The sequence below is a fragment of the Lagenorhynchus albirostris genome, chromosome 6 (genome assembly GCF_949774975.1).
Source record: "Lagenorhynchus albirostris chromosome 6, mLagAlb1.1, whole genome shotgun sequence".
Classification (NCBI taxonomy): Eukaryota; Metazoa; Chordata; class Mammalia; order Artiodactyla; family Delphinidae; genus Lagenorhynchus; species Lagenorhynchus albirostris.
Genome location: NC_083100.1, coordinates 10,339,400 through 10,367,153, shown reverse-complemented (window position 1 = coordinate 10,367,153; position 27,754 = coordinate 10,339,400). Strand labels below are relative to the sequence as shown.

The following is a 27,754-nucleotide window of genomic DNA, read 5'->3' as shown; positions in this document are numbered from 1 at the left end:
TTTTCATGTTACAGTAAATGGTTTTATTTTCAAAAGTTCTTTCTCCAGTTGCTTAATGATAGAAATGCATGCTTTCTATTGACCTTGTAGCACAGGACCTTATGAAATTCGCTTATGATAGTAGCTTGTTTGAGGATTATTTTGGATATTTTACATATACAATTATGTGGTCTGCAAATAAATACAGTTTTACTTCATCCTTTTTCATTTCTATGCCTATTACTTCTTTCATTTTCTTTTTTATTGAAGTATAGGTGATTTACAATGTCGTGTTAGTTTCTGGGGTACAGCAAAGTGATTCAGATATATATATATATATATATATATATATGTTATAGGTTATTACAAGGTATTGAATATAGTTCCCTGTGCTATAGAGTATGACCTCATTGTTTATCTATTTTATATACAGTAGTGTGTATCTCTTAATACCAAACTCCTAATTTATTCCCCATCCTTTTCCTTTTGGTAACCATAAGTTTGTTTTCTATGTCTGTGAGTCTGTTTCTGTTTTGTGAAAAAGCTCATTTGTATCATTATTTTTAGATTCCACATGTAAGTGATTTCATATGATACTTGTCTTTCTCTGTCTGACTTACCTCACTTAGTATGATAAGCCCTAGGTTCATCCATGTTGCTACAAATTGCATTATTTCATACTTTTTATGACTAATATTCCATTGTGTGTGTGTGTGTGTGTGTGTGTGTGTGTGTGTGTATATACACACACCACAACTTCTTTACCCATTCATCTGTAGAGGGACACTTAGTTTTTTTACTTTCTTTATTGTACTAAGAACTCCAGCCCAAATTTAATTTAATTTAATTTTAGTTGGGACTGGTGGGAGTAGATATCCTTAAGTTGCTCAAGGTCTTAGGAAAAACATGTTCAGTATTTCCTCATTAAGCATGATAATAGTCATAGGTTTTGCATAGATATGCATTATCAGAGTAAGAGAATTCCTATGTGTTTACATTTTACTGAGAGTTTTTCATCATAAATGGGTATTGAAATTTGTCAAATAGATGTTTTTAATCTATTAAATTGAACATTATTCTCATTTATTCTGGTGTATGTGTGTGTTGTGATTTGAACCAATGGATTTTGGAATATTTAAAAAGAAAAACAAAAAAACCTTGTGAAAAGCCAAAACAACAAACGATCTTTCATTGATGGAATAAATTTCACTTGGTCATTAAGATATTACACTTTTTATATGTTTCTGGACTCAGTTTAACAATATTTTAAAGGAATTTTTTCCATCTAAAATCATAAGGTTGTTGGCCTGTAATGTTTTTTTCTTGTAGTATTCTACTTGGGTTTTAGCATCAGAGTTACGCTAGCCTCACGGCTGGAAAGTTTTTCCACTCTGTCTCTGAAAATGTTTACTGGTGATATATTTTCGTCTTTAACAAAGTCACCTGGGCCTGGAGTTTTCTTCAATGAATGATTTGGTTTTTGCAAATGTAATATCTTTACAACATATAAGAATATTCAATCTTTCCTTTTCCTTTTGTGTTAGTTTTATAAAGTGGATTCAACGAATTTGCTCATTTCATCTAATCGTTGAGTTTGTTGGCAAGAAGGTGTTAACAACAGCTCCTTATTTTCTTTTTAAAATCTGTGCAATCTGTAGTGAGGTCCATCTTTCATTATAGATAACTATTTTTGTGGTCACTCTCTCTCTCTTCCTTGAGCACTCTCACTAAAGGTTTACCAATATAATTAATCTTTTCAAAGAATCAGCTTTTGGTCTTGTAGTTGTTTTTAATTTTCTGCAATGTCATCTTTATTTTAATTTAGTTGCTTTTTGCTCTTATTTTTATTCCCTTTCTACTTACTGGGTTTAATTTCCTCTTTTTATATCTCCATGATGTAGAAAATCAGATCACTGATTTTAGATTTGTGTACTTTACCAGTGTATGCACTAAAAACTATAAACTTCCCACTAAACACAGATCTAACTGTACCCAGCAAACTTTAACAAGCTGTGTTTTCATTATCATACGTTTAAAACCTTTTTAAATTTCTCTTAGGATTTCTTCTTTCACCCGTGGACTATTTAGGAGTGTGTTTTTAAGTTTCCAAATACTTGGGAATTTTCTACTTATCTTTTGGATACTGATTTCTAACTTAATTTCATTGGTCTTAGAATATATATCGGCATGTTTTCAATTCTTTGAAATTTGAAATCTGCTATATGAGCCAGCATAAGTTTACTTTGGTGAACGTTCTGTGAGCGAATAAAAAGACTGTGTATTCTGGATGTGAAGTGTTCTCCTAATGTCAGTTAGATCAATTTGGTTAAAAATGCTGTTCAAATTCTTACAGACATTTGCCTACCAGTTACTGAGATGTGAATGTTTCAAGTAGAATTTTCATATTTTTCCTTTAGTTTTGTCAAGTACTGATTCAGTTTTTATAAATATGTTATTTGATACAAACACATTTAGAATTTTTGTATTTTCTTGCTGAAGTTCCCTTTTATCATTATAAGAGTTACCTTTTTTACGATAGTGTTGCTTATCTTTAAGTCTATTTGCTTATATTAAAAATAGCTACACCAGCTTTCTTCTGATTAGTGTTTCCGTGATCTATAGACATTTTTCATAATTTTACATTCAATGTAAATGTCTTTATATTTAAAATGTCTCTGGTATAAAGAGCATATATTTGGGTAATTTCTAATCTATCCCTTAAATTTATGCCTTCTAAGTGGAGTACTTGTTTATTTACATTTAATGTGCTTACAGGTGTAACTGAGTTTAAATCTACTGTCTTACTAATTTGCTCCTTATCTTTCACATTTATTATCTGTTCCTTTCTTCTTCCCTCCCTTTTTTAGATTAATTGTGTATTTCTTTCATTATTGGCTTTTTGTATTTACCATTTTGTGATAATTCTAATGATTTTTCTAGAGATTGCAATATACATCTCAGGTTATCACATTCTACCATAAAATTATAACACCTGTTTATAGTTTAAGACGTAAGAACACTCTGCTGTCACTGTCATATATTTTACTTCTATATTTTTTTAAAACTCCACAGCATTTTATTATTTTACCTTTAAACAACCTGTGGTCCATTTTAAATGTTAACTACTTACCAACCTTCACCATTTCTGGTGCTCTGTGTTTCTCCCTGGAGATCCATGTTTTCCTCTGGTACCATTGACCTTCACTCTGATTATCTTCCTTTAGTATTTCTTGTGATACAGACATGTTGACAATAAATTTTCTTAGATTCTGTTAGCCTGAGAATGTTTCTATTTTATCTTCATGATGAATCCCTTTGTTAGATGTGGAATTATGGGTTCATGATTTTTTATTTTGTACTGTCTTTTGACTTCTATTATTTCTGTTGAGAAACCAGCTGCCATACTTATTGTCGTTCATCTGAACATGGTATCACTTCTTATTCTGGATGATTTTATGATTTTTTTCTTTTTCCTTGGTTTTCAACAGTTTTGCTTTAATGTGTCTCTTTATATTTATTCTAACTTTCTATTGACCTCTCTCTGACGTCCTGGTCCTTTCTTCAGCTGTCCAAAATTATATTAAATCTATCCAATGACTTCTTCATTTCATATGCTTTAATTTTCAGTTCTAGAATTTCCACTTGGTTTAATATTAGATTTTTGCTTCTCTGCTGAAATTCTCTATCTGTTCATCTGTGTTATCCATCTTTCCTCTAAATGTTTTAACCACTTCATAATAATTATTTTTAAATTCCTTTTCTGTTTATCCCAAAATCAAGGAAATCCATGAGTCTGCCTTTTAATTATGGGTCACATTTCTCTGTTTATTTGTAAATCTCATATTTTTAAAAATATATATCACGTATTTTGTATAAAGGAACACTAGAGACTAAAGTATGTTTTTGTTTTGTTTTGCTTTTCCCTGACAAAATTCACACTTTTCTCTGCCAGCCAGCAAGTGTGCAGGCTGACCATTTAGGTATCATCACAGGCCAAAACTTTAATTAGTTTCAGTTCATATCTGGTTTCAAATGAGGTAACAGTCATCCCTCAGCATCTGTGGGGGGATTGGTTCCACGATCCCTGCATCTACCAAAGTCCAGGAATGCTCAAGCCCTTTATATAAAATTTCATAGCACAGTAGGCCCTCTATATCCGTAGGTTCCACATCCACAATAGGAGGGGCTGACTGTACATAAATCTCTCTTTGCATTTCAGCCCAACTCTTGAATTTCCCTTATTGCCTTCTGAAGGGATCATTTCTTCAATCTTATTAGAATTTGAGCTGGGAGGAAATAGGTGAGTTCCAATTCACCTCTAGATTAAATTTCAGTCTTGGGTGTGATGCAAGATCTTCTTTTGCTCTCCTGCTATTTCCCCACTGGGAAATCAGCAAGATTCCCAGAGCATGAGAATTTTCAGAATGAGGGATTTATTTTGGCACTCATGCTTCTCCAGACTTCTATCTATCATGCCAGTTCATTCTGTTAATTAAACTTTAACTCATTTCTCTTTGCCCAGAAAAGTGTCTCTGTTTAGGTATCTCCCTAGCTTCTACCAGTACTAGGACTAAGGCAAAAGTGTCATGTATGAACATGGCTACTATTCTTTTTTTTTTTGCGGTACGCGGGCCTCTCACTGCTGTGGCCTCTCCCGTTGCGGAGCACAGGCTCCAGACGCGCAGGCTCAGCGGCCATGGCTCACGGGCCCAGCCGCTTAGCGGCATGTGGATCCTCCCGGACTGGGGCACGAACCCGTGTCCCCTGCATCGGCAGGCGGACTCTCAACCACTGCGTCACCAGGGAAGCTCGTGGCTACTATTCTTTACTCTTTTAGGAAAGGCTTAGCCCTGTCTGAAATTTAGTCCATACTTTGGTGGTTTTTTAAAAAGTATAATTTTTAGTTTATCCATTGTTTTCTTGCTATTGTAACAGAAGTGACGTTCATTCTATCTTAAATGGAAGTGGAATCCACTGTGTTGTTTTATTATTGAAAGAGATAATATCTATACATTGAAGGAAATAACTTCTGTGACGTAGCTATAAAACATAAAAAGAATGAGCTGTCTATGAGGGGATATATAGAGTAATATGCATATAATCTTAAAGAAGTGTCTGTAGGAGTGCAATGAAAAATAATCAGTGTTAACAAAATGGTGGAATGGGATTTGAAAGAATTGAGCAGAAGTATAAATAAAAACTGACAAACTTGTTGGGAGACTGTATCCACTACAAAAGAATAGGTAAAAGAATAGGTATCTGATAATTAATAAGGAAACGTAGAGAATATTCAGAAATATTTTCACCAACTAACCTTTAGTGGAATTGCCAATATTTTGTCAAAAAGGTCCAAAGTGAGTTTGTTCCAGTATGTCTTATGTGTCTTGAAAAATGAGCCCAACTGTTATGGGCTGAACTGTGTTCTCCAGAATTCATATATTGATGTCTCAACCTCTGATAGCTCAGAATGTGACTATATTTGAAGATAGTCTTTAAAGAGATGATTTAGGTGAAATGAGGTATTTAGAGAGGGCCTTCATCAATCTGACTGGTGTCTTTATAAGAGGACATTTAGAGAGAGATACCAAGAGTGCACACACACAGAGGGATGACCATGTGAGGGTGCAGTGAGAAGGTGGCCATCTACTAGCCAAGGAGGGAAGCCTCAGAAGAAACTAAACCTGCTGACACCTTGATCATGGGCTTCCAACCTCCAGAACTGTTAGAAAATAAATTTCTGTGGTTCAAGCCACGCAGCCTGTGGTATTTGTAATGGTAGACCTAGGTAACTAATACATCTACAAAGAGTAAAAACCATCACAACTCATTTCAATCTAAAACCATAGGAACTCTCTAATAAAAATTTCAAGGGTATTTAAATAAACAAACAGTGAAATCTCTAATCATCCTTTAGCTTAGTGGGGAGACTAATTACCATTTTTCTCCTGAGAACATAAAATCTGTTGGTTATAGTGAAATGAAAAAGAGGGCGAGTATTAGCTTTGTCTCATGCTTATAGCCCAGACAAGGTGGCCCCAAGGCTGAGGGAAGGATAGCCAATATCATCTTTTAATCACAAGGAACATAATTCGTGCTGGCTTCAGAGCCAAGAATGTAAAAACATAGTCCTCTTGCAAATGAAAATAGTAATTACAAGCCAACTGGAATGAAGTGTGGCTTTGTGCTTTCTACCATTGTTTGCACAAACTAAGGACAAAACGTGTTAGTCCAGACAAGTCAGAACTGTCCTATGTTGTATAATTAACTCGTTCAAGTAGAATTATACATTATCTAATGTATGGTCAGTCCTATTTCTTCATATCTGCTACAACCATGACTTCTTTTTAAAGTTTTTATTTTATCTATTTTAGAAACTATTTTCAAAGGCTGAAGGAGAAGAAGGATATCTAGATTCTTCTCTAAGTACTCAGGCAAGACATAATACTCAAATATCTTAATTCTATTACAGTGTATCCAGAAAACGTCATCCAAAAAAAAATTGTATCATTTATCTTAAGTAAACCAAGGATTAAAAAAATACATATTTAGGGCTTCCCTGGTGGCGCAGTGGTTGAGAGTCCACCTGCCGATGTAGAGGACACGGGTTCGTGCCCCGGTCCGGGAAGATACCACATGCCGTGGAGCGGCTGGGCCCGTGAGCCATGGCCGCTGAGCCTGCGCGTCTGGAGCCTGTGCTCCTCAACGGGAGAGGCCACAACAGTGAGAGACCTGCATAACGCAAAAAAAATATATATATATATATATATATATAATATATATATATAAATTTTTGTAACCTAGATAGAACTTTGAGATTTAATTTTGGTTTATATATCGAGGATTTCCTTTCATACTGGAGCTTGAATATCCTTTTTGTGTATGGTATTTTTAGTTTACATTGATATAGCTTATGTAGTTCAATATGTAGTTTTTATCAATATAAACTTTAGATATACATCTATCTTTTATATTTGTATCTTGCATTTTGAAGACATATTAAAAAGTAGAAACAATCTCCATTATATTACCTTTTACCCATATCAAATGCTCTGTAAATATTTATTAATTTATTCAACTAAATTAATACTTTTTCTTTTAATTGGTTAATTCTACTGTTTTCTCTTCAGTTTTAAAGGGTATGGGTTCAGTTACATATCAAAGAGTTCATTTTCCCTGGTAGGGAACATATCACATTACCAGGCATTTTGTGGAATTTATACCACATAGTAAAATCTAATTTCCTTTAGTCTAGGACAATTTCAAGGTATAATGGAAATAATGAACTGGAAACTCAACAGGCCTGGGTTTAACTCACCCCTTTTCATTTTACCAGCTAAAAGACCTTGAATAAGTTATATAATTTCTCAGAGCCTGTTTCTCCACTTTTTAAATGGAGATAATAATATTTACAGGGTCATTTTGACATTATACATAGTGGTGAGCACATAGTTCTTGTTCAATAAATATATTTTCTTCCTATTTCCACACATCCTGGGGATCAGCCAATTATCTGTTTATTTAGCCTTTTCAAATGATCTTAATTTATTCTTTCTTTTTTTTGAAGGAATTTTTTTTTTTTTTTACTTTTATGTATAGAAAACTCAATAGTGTATACTTAGCTCAGTTTGATGGCCAGTTCTTTGACCTTTGTCTTTTCCAGCTTGGCAATGCAAGCCACCAACTTTGGACCCAGGATGTTGCCTCCTCAGTGATGGTGGATTTCATCGTATCTGTCATTGTAATTGGTCCTAATAGCTTCTGCCAGCTTAGCCTGAGGTCCTTTGTCTGCTGAGTTAACTTGTGTGAAGGTGACAGTGGTACAATTCTTCCTGTGGAATGGATCTCCAGCCTGGCCTTCCCTTTGCTAATGTGGTAGGGAACCCCCATCTTATGCCACAGGACAGGCAGGAAGACAACCAGCTCGATGGGATCCACATCATTTGCAATCACCACCAGCTAAAGCTTCTTCTCCACCAACGTAGTGACTGTATTAACCCCTGCTGGAAGAATAGGTGGCCCCTTTGTGGGGACATCCCCTTTGCCGGCAGTTTTCTCCTTAGCCTGAGCCAGCAACCTCTGCTTCTTCTTTTGTTTCATATCTAGTCTGCACTTGTGGGCCAGCTTAAGCAGTTGAGTAACTCTTTGGTGGTCCAAGGCCTGGGTGAACTGGTTAATCAAGGGAGGCACTTTCAGCCACTTTACAGAGGATAGCTCTTTGCCGCTGCAGCCAGATGTGGTCAGGCCATTTGACAAAGCGGGTGAGGTCCCTTTGGGGCTGATGTCCTGTCCTGATATGTAAAGGGCAACACTATGAGTGATGCTCAAGTTCCTTGTCAAGTTCGTGGTTAGGGCCACTCAGAAGGTATAGGTGTATCAGTGATCTAGGTGGTTTAAGATGCCATCACAATTCTGAATTATTCTTAAATTTCTTAGATTGAAAAAATTCTGGTGGATCTTTGAAAACTAGGTCAACACACACTTGCCAACTTAGAGCTGCTCCTCAAAGTACAGGCAGACATTTTATTGGGCTTTGCTTAATTGCACTTTGCAGATTGCGTGTTTTTTACAAATTGAAGATTTGTGGCAACCCTGCATGGAGAAAGTCTATCAGTGGCATTTATCCAATAGCATTTGCTCATTTTGTATCTCTGTGTCACATTTTGGTAATTCTTGCCATATTTCAACCTTTTTCATTATTATTATATCCTATGATTTTCTAGAAAGAAAAGTAAAAAGAAAATTCCTACAAAGAATCAGGAGCTCAAGTGACTTTAGACTCCTCAATAGCAACAAAAGGAACAACAAAACAATGAAATCATGACTCTACAATGCCGAAGAAAAGTTAATTCCAGCTGCGTATTCTATATTCCAACTACCTATCATCTGCCAGGGTAGCATAAAGCATATTTTCTTAACGCAAGTTCCCAGAACATTTACTTCCATTACATTCTTGCTAAAGGGGCTGCTGGAAGATGATTTCCACCTTAAAAAAGAGCAGACCAAGAAAAAAGGATGATGAGGGATTCATAACAGAAAAGATACAACCCAGGAGGGAAGTGATGAAAGTCTTCAAGATAATGGTGGAGGGAGATCTCAGGGAGACAAGTGTGCCCCAGACATAGACATTCCTGGAGCAGTGTGACACAGGGAACAGACATGTGGAGGGCTGTCCACTCCATGCCCTCTGTAGAGATGCCATCTTTAATCTGATCAAATTACTGGAGGATGTGCTCCACACCAAGAGAGTAAATCAAGAAAGAGCAAGGCATAACATCCAGAAAACAGCATCAAACTCCAGATTAGTAAATTCCAAGGACAATAGTTCAGATAAGACGTAACCTGATGATAGCGTTCAGAAGACCTGGAGCAAAACCAGCCCAGAGAGAATAAAGAAGTCTCCAGGGGAAGAAAAGTCTGGGTAGATCAACTGATCTCATTGACCTTATGGAAAACTGTCCTATGGAGCTATTAGGAGGTCAGAAGAATTAGCAAGAAGTGCAAAGATAACCTGATAAATGAAAAAAACAAAGCAACTACTTCAATCTCAAGAAAGACAGAAAGTAAAGCAGGAAAACATCATGATCCACTGGATGTCCGACCGTGAATAATATTTGCAAAGGCATCAAAGAAACACTGGATATTCATTTAACTAAAAATTATAATATAAATCTATTAGGAAGGGGGTAAAGAGAAGTGGGGGTGGGATGGCAGTGTAAAAGAGCTAAGATAAAAGGAAATCAATATGAGATTATATGCACATTTGATCTAGATGGATATCTGTATGTTCCAATAGGGACTTGAGGAAGAGAGGAGAGAGACAGAGAGGAGACCTGGGAGCTAGCGGGCATGATGTCCTCCCCTCGAACATAAACTTCACAGAGCATCAACATCAGACAAGGCCATTCTGTGCCTGTGATGGATCAAAACAAAAGAAAACCACTCCATAATCACATCTGAACACAGACAGAACATGAGGATTGTTCAAGCCACAGAATGACCAAACTCCCCTTTCCTGTTTAATATGAGTGATCACTGCCTCTTTACTATTTAGCTCTAGCCTTACTCTAGCCTCCCCTTCTTCAAGATACAATTTATGATGATAGCCATAGAATTGCCCCTGCTTGCAGATAGCATCCAATCCAGAGCAAAGACCCACTTCCTTACACCTTCCCTCAAATCACCTAATACAAGCTCAAATCCTGTGAGTTTAATTAACACCTACTTAGTCGGACTTCCCACAGATGGTGTGGGGTCTCCCTCGTGACAATGAATAATAAACCAACTCTTTCAACCACAGGTGTGTTCCTGGTGGTCTTTGACGGGCGAGCCTTTCCTTATAGGAAGTATGGGGAGGGAAAACACTGGGTTTTGTTAAAATTCTTTTAGTACTTTTGGACATGTGAAAGTATATAGGCTTGCTACTTTGATAAAATACAAATTAATTTTTAAAAAGCTTATCACACGTTACTTACCAAGGTGGGAAATCATAGGCATATGCTGGCTGATGGGGGGATTGTAATTGTTTTAAGAGGTGTCATCTTAAGAAGAAGGTCCAATAATTTCCAGTGATGCTGAAAATAACTGGAATGATAACAATCCTCCCTGGTCCATGAAGGGCAACCATTTTAGACTCTGGGTCTGGTCAGCAGCAATAGGAAGGGGTTAACCTGTAGGAGAATTGAAACTGAATCCCTTTTACTTGCTCTGCTTTGCAAAGACCAGATATTAAGGGAAGAGAAAAATGAGTATGGTTATCCCACAAAATTTGGATCACTGCTTAAAATAAGCTTGCAAGTGTTTATTCATTAGTGATCCATGAAAATAAAGTACACACTTTAAAAGCCTAATTTAACATGTCAAGCATTGGCTGCACGAAGAAATGGATACAGTTTAAAAGTATCTGGTATGTGGCAATTTGGGTAGATCTCTAATTCACACTTTGTTTCTAAAAGTCCATCTACTTCTGTGGCTAATGTTAGTGGTTTCTTTTAATTACAGATTCTGATTCCTGGAGGTAATTAGAATGGCCCAATATTTTTTAGCTGACATTAAAGCCTCTCTTAAATAACAAAGGGAAAATGGAGCCACCCAGCAACATAATCATGACCCAGATAATCCCTAAAAGGCTTCGTAGTATCGAGGCGCATGAGTCAAACAGAGTCACAATTTTTAAATCTGCCAGGATGTCATAAACAGACTTTAAGGGGAAAATCCCAAACATTAATTTCAATCATCCAGTTTCAATAACTTTCAACACATTGTCAATCCTGTTTTATTTATTCCCCCCACCCACTTCTCCTATAGCCCCAGAATAGTTAGAAGCAAACACAAGACACAATATCATTTCATCTATAAACATTTAAGAAAACACCTATAGAAAGATAAAAGCACTTCCTTTTTTTAAGCATAAACACCATATCGTTGTTGCACAAAATCACCGCCAATAAACTTGTAATATCCTCAAATACCCAGTCAGTGTTCAAATTTCTCCCAAATATCTCATGAATATTGTCACATAAATGTTTGTACAGTTCATACTTTTGAATTGGGATAAAAAGATTCCACACATGGCATTTGGTATATCTCATAAGTCTCTTTCAATTCTATCTGTCTCTCCCTCTTTCGTTTTCCTGGGTGCAATTTATTATTTGAAGAAACCAGGTTTTTTGTCTTGTAGAATTTCTGTACTCTGGATGTTATTTTTTGAACCAATGTAGTGTTTTTTTTTTAAATGTTCTCTCCCCCCACACACCCCTCCAAGACTTTAAGACTTTTTAAAGGTTAAGATTAATCAGTGGATTCGGGTGTTGTCAGCTTGATTCATCCATTATAAAGGTTTCCATCTAATGAATGCTGGAGAGGGTGTGGAGAAAAGGGAACTCTCTTGCATTGTTGGTGGGAATGTAGATTGATACAGCCACTATGGAGAAAAGTATGGAGGTTCCTTAAAAAACTAAAAATAGAGTTACCATATGGCCCAGCAATCCCACTACTGGACATATATCCAGAGAAAACTCTAATTTGAAAAGATACATGCACCCCAATATTCATAGCAGCACTATTTACAATAGCCAGGACATGGAAGCAACCTAAATGTCCATTGACAGATGAATGGATAAAGATGAGGTGTGTACACACACACACACTCACACACAATGGAATACTACTCAGCCATAAAAAAGAATAAAATAATGCCATTTGCCATGCTATTCTTGGCTTATCTTGTCCATTTTATGTCCCAGACCTGGAATCAGCCACTCTCCATGGTGTTTCTGTTTCTTGTGAAGACAAATGACATTTAGAAATCACAATCTGGATTCAACAGGTGTTCCTTGCTACAGATTGACCATTGTTTCCATGCTTTTTTAGTGGACAAAGATAAGCAAAAAAATCATAAAAATGTATCCTGAATTCATACTATTATTTCCAGTTCAGATTTAGGATTAACTAGTTTTTACTTCATTTTGATCTTACGCCTTTTTTCCCTTATACTGAAAATCTTGGTTGCTAATAGCATTAACGTAATTACTTATTTGCTATATCGTGTGCATGTGTGTGTGTGTGTGTGTGTGTGTGTGTGTGTTTCAGATTCTCTTTTAGAGTCATTTATATTTACATGTTTAGAGTCATTTTAGAGTCATTTACATGTTTAAATATATTTAATGATATATGACAAACCAGCTAACTCAAAGATATATGTGTATGTATATATATATATATGTATGTATGTGTATATATATATATATATATGTATATGTGTGTGTATATATATATATATATATATATATATATATATATATATATATACACACACATTCCTCCTGAAGTCTAATTTTACAGAGATTCCAGATAAGGAGCAGAAACCTCATTTCACAGAGAGGCTATTGCATAGAAATTTTGTCATTTCTATGAAAAAAATTAAAAGTCTGAAACTCGATAAAAGATACAGATGTGCCTGTCCAGATCCCAAGCTGGATGACCAGGACTGGTGATCTTTTTTCAGGTTAACATGAGAGGGACAAGAAGGTTAGGAAAATTCACAGTAAAATTTTTTTTAACTGTCTTGAGAAAGATGGCCAGTGAGATGGGTATGGACTATTCTCAGTGATGTCTGAAAATTTCAGAATTAGGTGTAGTAGAATGAGCTAGCTGAATAGAGAGTAGTAGAAAGGGGATATTTGACAGTGAGATTGAGTGGTGATGGTACAATATCTAGGATATAACACTTTTAGTGCAGGGCCATGGTATGGTGATTGGAAATGTACTAGGACTAAAGAAGTCAAGGAAATGGGAATCCAGGTTTGGGTGGATCATCTATGCAGGTATTGATATCTTTAAGCTGGGGTGTGATCAACTCAGGGAGTGATTCAATTGAGATGTAGGAATAAAGTATTAGAATTTCTACTTATACCTGACAATATCCTCTCAAGATTCCTTTCTAGTGCATGCCTTATGTGGTACACTATAGTACAATACACTTTGTAGAGGGACTGATTTACATGAACAAGCAGCCAATTAAAGATCGGAGCTGACTGGACCCTGCAATCTCTTCATAGTGGCTAAATTACACTCCATGGTATGGCTATGCTACCATAAATGTAACTCATTCCTTCTTAAGAGAATATTTGGTTTATTTCTAATAAAAACAAAAATAAACAAATGGGACCCAGTTGAGCTTAAAAGCTTCTGCACAGCAAAGGAAACCATCAACAAAATGAAAAGACAACCCACAGAATGGAAGAAAATATTTGCAAATGATACAACCGACAAGGGATTAATGTCCAAAATATACAAGTAGCACATGCAACTCTATGTCAAAAAGCAAACCACCCAATCAAAAAATGGGGGGAAGATCTAAATAGACAGTTCTCCCAAAAAGACATACAGATGGCCAAAGAGCACAGGAAAAGATGCTCAACATCACTAATTATTATAGAAATGCAAATCAAAACTGTAATGAAGTATCACCTCACACCAGTCAGAATGGCCATCATCAAAAAGTCTACAAACAATAAATGCTGGAGAGGGTGTGGAGAAAAGGGGACCCTCCTACACTGTTGGTGGGAATGTAAATTGGCAGAACCACTATGGAAAACAGTATGGAGGTTCTTTAAAAAGCTAAAAGTGGAACTATCATATGATCCAGCAATCCCACTCCTGGGCATATATCCGGAGAAAACCATAATTTGAAAGAATACATGCACCCCAATGTTCATTGCAGCACTGTTTACAATAGCCAAGACAGGGAAGCAAGCTAAGTGTCCAGAGTACAGAGTAATAGACAAAGAAGATGTAGTATATATACAATGGAATATTACTCAGCCATAAAAAAGAATGAAGTAATGCCATTTGTAGCAACATGGATGGACCTAGAGATTATCATACTGAGTGAAGTAAGTCAGACAGAGAAAGACAAATATCGTATGATATCACTCATATGTGGAATCTAATTTTTAAAAAAGAGATACAAATGAACTTATTTACAAAACAGAGGCAAACTTATAGATATTAAAAACAAACTTATGGTTACCAAAGGGGCAACGTGGAGGGGAGGATAATCAGGAGCTTGGGATGAACACACGCACACTACTTTATAAAAGGTAGATGACCGACGGGGTCCTAATGTATAGCACAGAGAACTCTACCCAATATTCTGTGATAACCTATATGAGAAAAGAACCTAAAAAGAATGAATATATGTATGTGTATAACTGAATCACTTTGTTGTAGACCTGAAACTGACACAACATTGTAAATTAATTATACTCCAATAAAATTAAAATATTAAAATTAAAAACAAATATTTGGTTTGTTTCCAATCTTCAGTATTATAAAAATGGTAAAATAAACAATTTTCTTACATATTTTTCTGCATAGCTATTCAATTAGGAAAAATTTTTAGAAACAGAATTAGTGGGTGGGAATTTATGGATTCCAAAAGTATATTATTAGCTAAATTGGTACATATAATTGGAAAAAATAATCTTATTGCCAAAATATCACCGAAAATTCTAATTGACTTTGTATTTTGTGAAAGTTCTTATCAAGTCATAAATAAAAGAAAATTGATTAATATGAGAAGGGCAGAGAAAAAATTTCATCAACACAAACACTGATGTACCTGATTTTAGGAAACCTAGAGAAATAAATATTTTGTGTCATTGATTCTACTTTTCATTTTTAATGATTCACACTTTCCTAATATTTTCTTTTATATATCTATTTTGTTATATAGACTTATTTGTGTGACTCAACTAAGTGGCCGATTTATGTCTCCAGAATTATGGAAATTTCACTAAGCAGAACAGAAACAAGAAACTGGCTTTCCCTTTGCCACTCTTTTCTCTCATAGTATCTGGGAAGAAAGTACCATAAAAAATAACATGAGGTATACCTTGTCAAATTCAAGGTAGCTAACTGATTCCTTAAACAACAAGAACAAATACCACCAAAAGCCCTCAGTCACATTTGTATTATTATTATTATTATTTTACAATTTTGCCATTTTATTTTTTACTTCTTGACACTGGTCAATGTTACTACATAATTTCAATTCATTGCTTCAGTTTCCTGATCTGGAAAACTCACACGAGATTTAGTTGGAGAATCAATGACATTCAACTTTAGTATCAAGCTGACTGCTAACAAAATTGTCAGAAATGGCGTTTCCTATAGAGGAGGAACCATTCCACTCATTCATGTAATAGAATGAGAATTAGCTTCTGTTTATGTCTTTAATTAGCCATGTTCTCTTCTTCCAGACTGACAATGGACAAAGGAAAAAACAGAAATCTGATCATGCAGATGAGAACAAAAGAGTGCTTTTTAAAACATATTAACTAAGCCATGGAATTCCTGTGGTTAAAGTCATAAATGGTCCCCAGAGACGCCATTGATAATCGCTGTTTTGACTGAATGGAGTCCTTCAGTCAATGCATTCTGTTTTAGTTGTCTTTTTTTTTTTTTTTTAATTACCTGATTCACTGTTTTTGTTGTGGTCCCATGAGGCTTTGCCTTCTCCTGTGGAATTTTCCTGAGGAGAGTCTCATGAGATGACATTTCTTCTAATTAGATTTCTTGGCTGTTAGAGATTATTATGCTAGAAAACCTGCATTCTTTCCTTCCTCTTCCCTTCTCCATTACTACTATCCTGTTCTTGTGTTTTTATTTATGCAAGATGCAAGCCAGATATTATATTAATAAGAGCTGATTTTCCTCAAGGAGCTATTCATTAGCATAGAATAGAATTGCAACCCTTTTGCAATTTCTGGGAATCCTTTAAATTCTTTCCATACTTTTTTTTCATTTTAAGTAGTAAATTTTGGAAGATTACACTTGAACTACTTCTGTTTACTGTGAATGTTGATGGAGATTTGAGTTTTCACAATTAAATTTTAAAATTGAAGAGAGGATTAAAATCAGGAACTGTATCTTATAAACATAGGTAGCATATCATATTTGATGTGTGTAAACTTTTTGAAAACGTAATTAAATGGAACAAAGGTGCCATATCAGAGCAAGGGAGTATCTTACACAATGAAGTCCAGATCCTTTGTTATTTGAGATATGTACATTAAAATACATAGAATTAGATGATATTTTTATTTCTGTCACAAATGCTATTTTATTAAATGAATAATATTAAAACAAAAAATAAAGACCTTCTTATACTCTTCAGATGAATACATCTTCTAGGGCACAAAAATATTTTTTTTAAAGACCACAGTTAAATTCATTATGATTCCAAAAATAATCTCTTAAAACAGACATGAGATCCTTAAACTCCCAAACATCCCAGGAACACTCAATAAAAATTTTGGAAATCTTTTTTACATCCTCAGAAGACTTATTTTGTGTCTTCTTTCCTTGCTGGTTTAGGTTCTGTAACTTAACTTAACTGACCAGACAGAAGAGGTCATCTGAAGTCCATGACCACAGGGGTAAGACTTGAACCTGGGGAGCAATGCAGTACTTCTCCCTTTCGACAGGTTGTCCAGGCACTCATAACCTGTATTATTCATAAGTTGAAGCACCACCTTGGTTTTTATGCACAGCATATTTTTAAATCAAAATGTATGGACAGCCCCAGCAAACACTGCTTGCTCCTCTAGCGCTATAGCAGGTAGGAGTCGATAAGACTCATCCCTGACTTAATTAAGCCAACTCTAGTAGTAGTTATCTGCAACTAAAAATAAAGTCCTCACTGTCTCAAGAGCTACCAGACTTTTTATCTTATGTCTGGTTGTGCTAGCAACCACAGAGGTGGGGTGGACACTCTCTTTGCTCATCATGGACCCTTCCATACCATTATCCCTTGGTCATCCTTAAAAACCTCAGCTTTTTTTGTTTTTGATTTGATTTGATTTGATTTTTTAACATCTTTATTGGAGTATAATTGCTTTACAATGGTGTGTTAGTTTCTGCTTTATAACAAAGTGAATCAGGTATACATATACATATGTCCCCATATCTCTTAAAACCTCAGCTTTGACCTCCTGTCTGTCCTCCTTAAACACTTTTTGCTTTCCAGGACTCTAAACTCTGCTGTTCTTCCTACTTCACTGGCTGCTCCTTCTCAGTCTCCTTTGCTGATTTGTCTTCATCTCTCTGACCTCTTATTATTAGAGTCCTCCAGAGTTCAGGCCTTGGACATCTTCCCTAACTACTGCATTCCTTTGGTACTATCACCCTGGCCCATCTTTACATGCTGACTCCAAAATTTAGACCTTCACTCTGTACTTCTCCCCTGAACTCCAGACTTGTATATCCCATTGGCCACTCCACACTGCCACTCCGGTGTCTAGAGGCTTTGCAATAACATGCTTTAAACATCACCCGACTTCTCACACTTCTCACCTCCTCCGCTGATGCCACCTAAGTTCAAGTTATGACTATCTCTCCCTTGGACAATTACAATAGACTCCCAACCAGTCTCCTTAAGGATCTATTTCTGTCCTGCAGTCTATTCTCAACACTAGAGCCAAAGCGACCATGATAACAAATAAGATAAATTATGTCACTCATCAGTTCATATCTTCCCATATCTTTCCAGCTCACTCAGAGAGAACCCCGATATATTTACACTGACCAAGAAGACCTGACCTCATCCACTGGGATTTTGCTGACCTGAGCTCATATCCTCTTGCCCTTCACCTGACTTCAGTCACACTGGCCTCTCTGATGTTATCCAGATGCCCCTTGCCAGGGACTCTCCCACCTCAAGTCTTTCATAGATGCTTCTTTCTCTGCCTGAATTGTTTCTCTGCCAATGTCTATGTGGCTTGCTTCCTCATCACCATACCGTCCTACTTCATTTCTCTTCAATGCACTTGTTGCCATGTGGTGGATCAGATGTTTCATTTACGTATTTTACTTATTGCCTGACACAAAAATTTAAACTCTGTAGGGGCGGGAATTTTTGCCTTTGTTGTTCACTGATGTTTCCATATCCCCAAAAATAGTACCTGGCAATACAGTGCTTACTCAATAAGTAAGTGTTGAATGAATGAATTTCAGACAGCCTTGAAATCATAGATATTACCGGTCAATCTGTTGGCAAACATAAAATGACAACCTAGAGCAATTCCTTAGTTGTGTCTTCAGTGCTATGGTGGACAAATATACAGAATAACTGCCTTCAAAAGAATTATAAGAAGTTATATTCTACTCTGGGGTTTTAGACACATCTGTGTAGAACACAAACCAGCCAATGTAAGGACAACACATAAAGTAAGAATCACAATTGCTTCTGTATCACTGCTATCTTTTGAGACAGGACATATATCAATAAATACATCATTCTAAAACGTATTATTTTAAAAACAAGTTCCAACTCTATTCGTTTATCAGGAACAAATTCAGACATCAACATACAGGTGGACCACAAAATAAATATTTGTTCAAATTTCATTTATTCAAACAGTTATTCAAAAAACAGATTCTGTGAGCCTCGCATGTACCAGACACTGCCCGAAAGACATAGGTTCTAATTGTGGATGAGAAGGGCCAGTAACTTGCACTTACAGAGCTTATCATGATTTGCTTGGGCTTTGACCTAACAGATGAAGGAAAACTGGAAAGTTTTCTTTGTTCTTGTATGCCACAGAAGCATGCTTCCCCTTATACCTGGAATTCCTTCAACATCTATTTGCCAAGTATTGGTAAGTTATATGAGGAATAAGATTAAGGGCACAGGGGCAGTGAAAGACAGTTTGCCTATTTCACGAAAAGTTAAATATATACTTATCATATAACCCAGGAGTTTCAGTCCAGTAGACATGAAAGCAACCACAGAAAGACCTGTACATGGATGTTCAGAACGGCTAAATTAGTAATATCCAAACACTGGAAACAATCCAGTGTCCATCAACAGCTCAATGAGTAAGCAAACTGTGGTATATTCACACAATGGAATAATAATAAGTAATAAAAAGGGCAAACTATTGATGCATGCAACAATTTAGGTGGATCTCAAATTTGTCGTGCCAAATGGAAAAAAAAGATACAAAGAGAATGGTATAATTTCATTCATATAAATTCTAAAAAATGCAAATGAATCCATAGGAACAGAAAGCAGATCACTGCCTAGAGACAAGGATGAAAGAAAGTGAGGGGCTTCCCTGGTGGCGCAGGGGTTGAGAGTCCGCCTGTCGATGCAGGGGACACGGGTTCGTGCCCCGGTCTGGGAAGATCCCACATGCCGCGGAGCGGCTGGGTTGGGCCCGTGAGCCATGGCCGCTGAGCCTGCGCGTCCGGAGCCTGTGCTCCGCAACGGGAGAGGCCACAACAGTGAGAGGCCCGCGTACTGCAAAAAAAAAAGTGAGGACTGCAAAAGGGCTCAAGGAACCTTTTAAGAGAGATGGAAATATTTTTTATCTTCATTGTGGTGGTGTTTTATGGGAGTATATACCTACCAATGTTCATCAAACTGTGCTCTTTAAATACGTACTTTTTCTTGTACAAAAGTTATACCTCAATAAAGTTATTTTTAAACGTAGGCATACCATACAATTTATCAAAAAAGAATTTTGGAACCACATCTTCCTCCAAGAAAAAGCACTGGCTGAAGCACCTAGCAGTGTTTGGTACATAGTGGTGCTAAATGCTAAATGCAAAAAATAAATATTTATAAATAACTGTTAGCACTTACATAATGCTTCCTATCAGTAACATTTGTTAATTTAATTAAGCTAATAACAAGTGTATAAAGCCATCTTTATTATTAAAAATTTTTTTAAGAAATACTGTACAATTGTCCTCTATTTTAGATTAGGACACAGAGCTTAGTCCTCAAGGTTCTCCAGCTGGTGAGTTGCAGAACTGAGACTCCAGTGCATGCAGTCTGTCTCTAGATGCATGTTTTTAGCTCCCTCAGCATATCACCATAGAAGAAAGGAAAGAAGGAATTAAAGAACTCAGAGAAGAGAGGCTTCTCTGTGTGCTTGGCAGTCAGAGAAGTCTTTTTAAAAAGACAGGATGTTTGCTGAGCTTTGAAAGATAAGGAAGCTCTGGAAAAGGAAGAGAGTGGATGTGCATCTCAGACAATGTAGATGCTGCCAGGCATGAAAGGGCCTGAGAAAGTATTTGTCCAGTTTCTGGTGACATTCTTTACAGGGTGAGTTAGATCAAATTCCACTGACATTTTATCTTATAAATATTGCATGCAGGCTAGAAATAGCCAAATCAGTGGTGAAGAAGGACAAGGGGAGGTGATTTCTCCCCTGACAGAGGTCCCAGGGCAGGAAAGGAGCAGAAGATGGAGATAGAGCTGACTGTTTAATGATGTGGCAATCTTTTTCTTTAATGTACAATATTATATGACTGAGAAAAGGGGAAATGATGAGCCTTGGCTTCTCATACCGAGAGGGAAAAGGAAATATTTCTTTCACAGGGTCATGTGCCCACACCCAGATTGGTTGTCAGAATTAGGATTTAATAACAATAAAAATATTGCTCTTGGGATTTGACCATGGTGGTGAAGATGATGTTAACCAGACATCCAGGAGGACAAATACAGTGCATACATTCACGGCTAAAGAAACCAAGAGACGTCTTTCCCGCCAGAGAACAAACTATGAGGAAAGGGCAGGCAGAGGAAGGGAAGGTCACATAAGGTTGCTGAAGAAGCAGAGAGGACCAAGATGAAGACCTTGAGAAAGCAACCAACAACTGAAGAATGGAAGGAGGAGAGCAGACATGTGGTGGAGGTGTAAGCTGCCCTGAATCCACGCTGATACAAAGAGGATAAAAGAAAAGTGGACAGTAAGCGACATCACGCAGATACACCCTATTTGTAGGAAGCGGTCTGCCAATGGAGAAGTGAGAGGAGACATACACTGCATGATGAGCAATGCTGCTGCTACCAATCTGAGGGATTGGGAAGAATAGCACTAAGTTCACTCTCATATAAAATTATACATCATAAAAGAATTTCTGCTAGCCTAAAACATGGCTAGTGCCCTTATTCCCATGAGCCTCCTGAAAATGGTAGGTCTAGGAGGAATTTAACTTATATATGTGCAATGATCAAAAAAGTATCCACCTAAAAGTGTATTCAAAACAATTCTCAACAGACTATTAGTGGAGGAAATTCAGCAGCACATTAAGAGTACAATAATACAAAATAATCTAGTGGTCTTTATTCTTGTAGTATAAGTATGGCTCACTGATAAAATATATTAACATAATTCACTATAATAATTTGCTCAAAAGTAAAAATTTCAACACCCATTATTTATAAGAAAAAAATTTAAACCATGGTAAGAGAAAGATAAGCCTTTAATATGTCTTTATCAAACTAAAGACCTGAATTACACAAAGTGAGAAGCAGTGGAAAATTTCCTCTTGAAAACTGAGATGACCACTATCAATGGAAAAAGAATTGAGGTATAAAAAGTGGAAAGGATATGGATACAAGTATCGTCAGTTGCAGATGATATGATCATTTACTCAGAAAACTCAAGAAACTCAAAAAATCATTAGAAGTAATCAAATCAGTAGAATCTATGTATCGGTAGCTATATCTGTATCATATATTAAAACAAGAACCAGTCGGTATAATGAAAGCAACAGTTACAAAAAAGAAAGTAAATTATCAAAGACCAAATGTTATAAGAAATATGAAAACCCATATTAAGAAAACTTTAAAACACTACTTAGGTACCCAAAGACTTAAAGAAAATATATATCATAATCTTAGATAAGAAAACTCAATGTCATCAAGCTACCAACTCTTTCTAATTTAACCTGTGAATTTATAACTTTCCCAAGAAAATGACTAGGCCTTAAAAAAACAGACAAGCAAATTCTAAAGTTGATACAGAAAAATCAACAAGGAAAACTATCCACATAATATCTGAGTGAGGTTAATGAATTGCATTATAAAGCCTAATGGATTACTAGAGTGTCTTATTGTGAATGGATCGATAGATCAAAGAAAGAATATATAAATAGAACCAAATACATGAAGGATTTTGTTTTAGGGTATTTCTATCAGTAGAAAAAATAGAAATTATTTAGTAAATGGTGATGAGGGAATTGGTTAGCCATCTAACCAACACTGAATCACTGTATCACTCTGCAATAAAATTTAGATGGACCCAAATTTTAAGTGTGAAAAGTAGAACCATGAAATTAGTGTGTGTACTAGTAGAAAAGGCATTTCTAAATCAGATACAAAATCCAGGAAAAATAATTGGAAAAGCTGACTATTTGAAATATATAAACCCAAAAATGTCTACATGGTAAAAATTATCATAAAGATAAAGACAAAAATAAAATATAGAAAAGTAATAAACTATGGTCTTTAATGTTTAAAGCACATTATGCTAAGTGAAATAAGTCAGACAGAGAAAGACAAGTACCATATGATTTCACTTATATGTGGAATCTAAAAAGCACTAACAAACAAAAATCCCCTACTTCCTAGATACAGAGAACAGATTGGTGGTTGGTAGTTGCCAGAGGGGTGGGTGAAATGGGTGAAGGGAGTCAAAAGGTACAAACTTCCAGTTATAAAATAAGTCATGGGATGTAATGTACAGCCTAGTGACTATAGTTAATATTACTGTATTGTATATTTGGAATTTGCTAAGAGAATAAATCATTAAATTTCTCATCACAAGAAAAAATAATTTTGTAACCACATATGGTGATGGATGTTAACTAGACTTATTGTTGTGAACATTTCACAATATATACAAATATTGAATCATTATGTTGTACACCTGAAACAAATATAATGTCATATGTCAATTATACCTCAATAAAAAAAATTTTTTTAAGCAATAAGGTATGGCCCTTAACGTTTAAAGAACATTAATACAAATCAATACAAAAATTTCAAAATGTCTAAGTGAATAAATAATTATATATAGTCTTTGGTTGAACCATATACTATTCTAAGTGCTCTACATTACATATACTACCTCACATAATTTCCCAACAATACTACTACTGTACAATACTACTACTATCCCATTTTACATATGAGACAAGAAGTTAAGTAACATGCCCAAGATGACACATATATTGAGTGACAGGACTGGTATTTGAATCCAGGAGAAACGTATTCCAAGTTCAGAGTTTGACCACCATACTATGCTGTCTCACCATGATATAATAATTAGTCTTATAATGAGAATGAGGCAGCTACCCAGGTAGCAGTTGGAACACTCCTCAGGATGTAAATTTAAATGGAAAAGGCAAAGTTCAGAATATGTATATAGATTCCACCATTAGTGTAAAATAATTAATGGACTATAGACACACACATGTATATACTTACTTCTGCGAAATATACTGAAAAAAAAAAGACCTGTTACTTGGAGAGATAACTGGGTAGGTAAGGGTATACAGGAGTAAGGGGGACGTTTTGCGGCATGCTGCTCTATGTTTTTGAAAGTCGTGCCATGTCATGTATTAACCGTTGAAAAAAATTAAATATTTTTCTAAAATAACACATATTTAGTGTTTAGTGCACTGCATGGTTTATTGCAATCACACTCTTTGTAGTGAAAGTGCTTATAAAGAGTGAAATGGCCAAATGTTTACACATAGACAAAGAGAGAAGGCTTGAGCTAAACGGCTGTTAACAGCATTTTAGCTTTTCCCCAGTAGCACAAAGCCAGTTCAGAGCTGGGTCTAGAGTAGACAGTGAATAAACACTACCCAGGTGCCAGAAAGCTCAGTGCCCAACTTAACGCTGGTCACACTAACTCCCTGGACCCTTAAGTTGACTCATTTGAGTTTTCCTTTCTCCCTTGGTTCTCACATTCTGTGTCTACTATATTCATTTTACTGTTATTTCCTATGTTGTAAACTTCAAATCATTTTGGAGTGACAGATAGACTCTTCATAGTTAGCATATACAAAAGCATAATTTTAAATGTTTGCTTACCAAAGCATTTCCATAAAATGGAACAAGAGAATTTGTTGCTCTCACCAGGCATGGGCACTCACTTTCCATTTAACTTAGTGAAATCACTCACCTGTAACAGTCTGTAATTTGCTGTTTTTACCAAAGCATTTTGTTTCTTTCCAGTGTTTGTGAAGTAGTGAATCAATTCATCTCCCTGAACATGAACTCTAAACTAAATGATCGACCAGTGTGCTCCTTAAAGCTTAACTTGGAAATGATAGTCACTTTCTAAAACCACCACAAAATAACAAGAACCTACCTTAATGCAAAGGCTGAAATGTAACGAAGGCTTTGTGGTGCTATTTATAAATTGCTTAAGCATCTGCCGCCAACCTGAGTTTCATGTGTTCTCAGGCTGCTGAATTACATCTTTGTACACGGTAAGGAAGCACGTCTAACATTTTTTACGTAGGGGAGATAAACCCTGTTTGTGAGCTCTGCAGAGAATGAGACTGAACTCAGTACTTGTTTATGGCCCCCAAGATAGTTCACCAAGCCTGAAATGTATCAAATAATTACCTGGTAGCAGTAGAAGCTGGAGCTGTGCTTTGTGTGCTATCAGCTCAAGTCAATTATAACTTCTTTCAAACTGCTCCATCAACTTCTGCAAATTGTAGCATATATTATCCCCGTGACAGAAAGGAGGCTCATCTTTCATTTACATTGCACTTTTTCCAAAGCCTAAAGATAGAAAATCCTGCCTTGACTGATTATAAATAACCCTCCCCTCAGGATATGACTGAGAGACCTAAGGATGTCTGCTTTTCTCCCTCTTCATTGAAAGGGAGTTGCCATTCAATTAAATTGAATTTTCCTTTCATTTTCTATGGATGAGTTTACTTAGTATCTCTGCAGGCACATGGAGACATCCGGGTTGCTGCCTGTCTGGCTACTCAAGGCAGCACTGTCGTTTCACCAACCGAGTGGAAGCTTCAGGATAAATCTGGGACCAAGTCATTGTATGCAGAGCTTTATAATTTTCCCTGTTGTCCTCATTCTTCTTCCTAACCACCAGGAAGCTTATTCCGGGACCCATTCAGACTTGGATCATCTAGGTTGTTCCTTACCCATTAAAACCCAGTCTTGTTTCTCATTCTTTCAGATTTACTAGACATTAGCGACTTACTCCATTCTGGCCAAGATTAAAGAAAAGAATTAACTGCTCATCAGCTATACTAACAGAAATGCCTGAGTTGCTTTTTAACAACCAGGGCATGGAAACCGCTAAAGCATTAGAATGACTGCACTCTGGAAATTGAAAAAGACGTTAGAAATTTTGGATTCTCCACATCCCATAGATTAGGAAATTGACGCTCAAAGTAACCACCTACAGAGTTAGTTAGTTGAAGATCTGAAACCAAAACTCAGGTCTCCTTTTCTTTCCATACTGATTTGCTGACTGCAAATCTTCAATAGTTTTTGAGGTTTTGAATTGCAAGATAACCCAAAAGTGAAGCATTGCTGTTTGAGTCTCTGGCATATGTCTATCATATAATAAAAGGTATAATATAAAAATAGACTATATATATATGTATATATATATATAAATAGACTGTATTTATATCTGTAATTTATGTGTATGTTTCTACAACAGAATAATAGAATATATCTACTAGATAATAAGGAGCATGAGATAAAAATTGTCATGTGCATTCTTGTGGGTGAAGAGGACTCGTGGGAAGCAGAGTCTTTCTCTTCATTGGGGTGTGCGATACAAAGATATTTACACTATGGAGCATCCCCTTTTATTTTAACCAGATAAAATTGGTTTGAAATAACCAACATGTTTATTTTTGAAAAGAGAATTTGTTACCTTCTCCAAGCATCAACACTAAGGCTGTCCACTCACTCTGTGAAATCGTTCACCTGTAATAGTCACAATTTGCATTTTTACAAGGACTGGAAGAGGAAATATCACAAAAGGCTTAGCTTCTTCTTAGGGAGGGCAGAAGAGTGACAATTTAAGAACATAGACTTTAGTGTTAAATAGACGTGGTTTTGAGTCCCAGTTGTGCTATTTATTAACTAAGACATCTTGAAATGTTCTTCTTTAGGATTGCATTGTTGGTGAAAGAGTCATCATAAAGAAAACCACTTTGTAGAAGTTTTCTAAAGATGAATGAGGTAACGAATGAAAGTGCTTAGCTCTTTGCCTGAGTCATAGTAAGCCCTGATTGAATATAGCATATTCTAACCAAAGGGGCTGTGGGAAAGGGAAGAAGCTGTTCCAGGTTTGTTTAGGTGGTAGGGAGTATTGGAGAAAGGAAGCTGTCTTGAATATATATAATAGGACAATAGCAGATGGGGCCCTAGAATGTCATGTCTAGTGTCAGTAATAGATAAGTCATCTCCAAAATCACCCTGAATCCTTTCTAACTGATCTCTAGTCGTTTTACATAGTTTCTCATCAGTGCATTTTTCCCATACAGTCCAGACTACCTGAAATGCTTTCCACTTCTCATTGCCACCCCAGCTCTCGTGGTAAGGCTATTTTTTTTTTTTTTGGTCACGCCAGGGCAGCTTGCGGGACCTTAGATCTCTGACAAGGGATCAAATCCATGCCCCCTGCATTGGGAGCATGAAGTCTTAAACCCTGGACCACCAGGGAAGTCCCTCATGGTAAGGTTATATATTCTTCAGTCTCCGATCATCCTCCTGTTTCCAAGTTCATCTCCTCAGTGAATTGAGCTCTTTAAGGGAACAGGCTATGGCAATTATAAAGGTTTTAATGTTATGCATATTTGTATTCCTAATACTTAAAAGAGTGTCTGATGTATAATAGGTATCCAAACATTATTTGACGAATAAATGTATGAATGAACCACTCACTGCTCAGCCTACCTGGATTAGAACCCCTGGAAAAATTCTGCTGACGTCCTTCTTTCTAAAGTGAAGAGCTATCCCATTTGCTCTTGAATGGGTGTGACCAAGCACTGGGTATTCCAAGTGTCTATTTTTCCAACAAGTATACCTCACCAAAAACAACAACAACAAAAAAAAAATTAAAAGAAAAAAACTGGATGGTCAACTTTTTCACTGAATGTGACAAAGTGGTTTATTCTAAGAAACAACCCTTTCTAATAACCCAATCACAGTAGAAAAAGAAATCTAGTGCCTAACCAAGTTCAAGGACAAACTCTACTAAGTCTCCAAAGTTCACCCACTTATTTAAACGGACTGTGTATTATATAATACTATTGTAGCACTGTCAAATTTCTTGGATCTAATAATGTTCTCCATCTTCTAATACATTTATATCTGCAAGTCTATTCCTAGAGACTTCTTTACCATTTTGAGTAAGTTCCTCATCTACACCATGGCTCAGTGTTCTCGTCTATAAAACAGACATAGTAAAAG

At 36.1% G+C, this 27,754-nt stretch overlaps 1 pseudogene; it reads right to left on the bottom strand.

Annotated features, from left to right (window-relative positions):
• Window positions 1-7,594: 7,594 nt before the first annotated feature.
• On the bottom strand, window positions 7,595-18,318 carry LOC132522174 (large ribosomal subunit protein eL8-like; annotated as a pseudogene).
• Window positions 18,319-27,754: the final 9,436 nt, after the last annotated feature.